Consider the following 2,500-nt stretch of genomic DNA (forward strand, 5'->3'; position numbering starts at 1 on the left):
CGGGGGCGTGGTCACATTAGATATAATGAAGGGAGACGTGAAAAAAGGACATCGCCTTGTTTTCATATGGATTACTTTATCACAGAATATTTGTTTTCGGCAGCACTTGTTTAGTTTAAAAGTAGAAATGTCAAGCTTTCTATAGATATCTCTCTCATGTCTCTTCGTTGAGTATTCACAGAGTTAGAGGTTCATTTTAATGACGTGTTTGTAAATGAAGATCAGCGCAGACAAAGGCTGCAGACAGCACATCTTGTTTGTTATCTTTATTTTATAAGTGCACAAAGTTTTGTTGTTATTATTTTCTGTATCCAAAAAAGGAAACCCTTTATTGGGTTACAGTCAGCTTGCTGACTGAGCTGGGTTGTTTGCAAGTAGGTCAGGCAGCAGTGTTGCACACAAACTGAGCAGAAGCTGGTCTGTTCTTGTAGTCGTGGCCGTACCTTCCGGCGATCGGACTGCTGAACACTTCCTAACACTTCCTAACACATTTTGAATAAGTCCTAACACTTCCGAACTAATTCCTAACACAAGTACGAACATCACGTGGTCTATGTCCTAACAACTCCTAACCATCTCCTAACAGGTCCGAACGGGGCAAAACAGCCATTGGTCGAGCGGAGCAATACAGCCATTGGCCGAAACATAGTCACGTGCGAAACCACATGATTACAGTCAAAAAAGCGGAAGCGCTCAAATGATTAGTTTATTAATTTTAAGGCGAATTCATTATTATTTAAACACGGAGCATATTTTTATTCAGTTTGATGTTTTCAGATAACGTGGAGGTAAGTACAATAAAACACATAACATGAAAGCGAAGTACTACGTGACGTTAACTCTTTTTTCTAAATATGTTTATTAATCTGTGATTTAACATATGTAACGTTATATAATATGCTATGTTTGGGCAAGATTGTTATATAAATCGAGGTGGCCTTTCATATTGCAGCATGTATTATTGTAAGTATTATATTAACAGTAGTATAGTTCTTTAAATTTGTATTTATGTCTTATAAAAATAATAAAATGTTCGATTTAAGCTTTTGTAAATTAAATATTGGTGAAAGTTTATATTATTATTAAGTTATTATTTAAATGTGTTTTTGCATACATACTTCTTCTTTTATAAAGGTCAGATTTTAAAAGTTTATTATAATTATATAAGTAATTATTAGTAGTATAGTTATTATAGTTTTTTAAATTTAAATATGTATATTTGCTTAATTTTACTGTATATATTTCTATTCTTAATAAACTATTTGTGATAGTTAAGATTATATATATATATATATATATCTATATAAACATGTATGATTATTTCCTATTGATATTATTTTCTATTAAATAAATTATGCTGGATAACAATCTTTTAGAATAAACCTATTGGGTAGCAAACATATATGTAATTTGAGTTATTTTCATGTTTTTTTATTTATATATATATATTCTTAAATATTATTATTGTTTCACAGATCTTCAACAGATCACTGGAACTGTCCATAGTCCCTGGCTGCTTCAAATGCTCCACCATCATCCCTGGCCCAAAGAAACCCAAGATAACAGGACATAATGACTGCAGACCCTTGCTGGATCCACTGCTCTTCTCCCTCTACACTAGGGATGCACTATAAATCACATGTGATTTTCATGCACATCTCGTCAGTAAAGCCGGTGTTGTTGATTAGTAGTAAATCTCCATCATGTGCTTTCAGATGGAGCAGCATTTACTACACAGAGCCGTGGTTCACTGACAAGCTATACAATATCACATTCATAATCGCAGACAATTTGTCTGAACATCAACAGAACCGGCTCTACTGATGAGATGCGCATAACAATCACATGCGAGTTATCGTGCTGCCCTACTCTACACCAATGACTGCACCTCTACAGACCTGAGGTCTTTGGACTGTCGAGAGGATTACTGGTGCTTCCCTACCCACCTTTCAAGAACGGTACACATCCAGAGTGAGGAAAAGTGCTTAGGAAATCACTCTGGATCCTTTTTGAACTTTTGACATCCGGTCGGCGATACAGTGTATGGAATACGAGAGAAACAAGAAGTTTCTTTTCCCAGAAAATCTGCCTAAGAAAATCTGCCTAATGAACAGTTAAAAGTCCCCCCCCCATCGTGCAATAAAAATATGTGCAATAACCTTATATTTTATTTGTTACCACCCCATATGCTAGTACATCCCTACATCTCATTCTATTCCATTCCTATTATATCTATATCACAACTGTACATACAATATATTTTATATTTCAATTTGTTTTTCAGTTTTTTTATTTATATTCACATATGTGTATTTTTATTCTTGTGTTATTTGAATTGTCTTAGTGTTGTTGCTGTCTCTGTGTACTGAAAGCTTGTGACACTAAAACAATTACTATAGAGAATGCATGTCATATTTGAGCTTTTGGAATAAAACCTATTTGTGGAAATATGTTTTGAATGTTTTATTCTTTCAATTTTACAAAAAGGAATATAAGGAGT

This window comes from Carassius gibelio, chromosome A20 (assembly GCF_023724105.1).
Source record: "Carassius gibelio isolate Cgi1373 ecotype wild population from Czech Republic chromosome A20, carGib1.2-hapl.c, whole genome shotgun sequence".
Classification (NCBI taxonomy): domain Eukaryota; kingdom Metazoa; phylum Chordata; class Actinopteri; order Cypriniformes; family Cyprinidae; genus Carassius; species Carassius gibelio.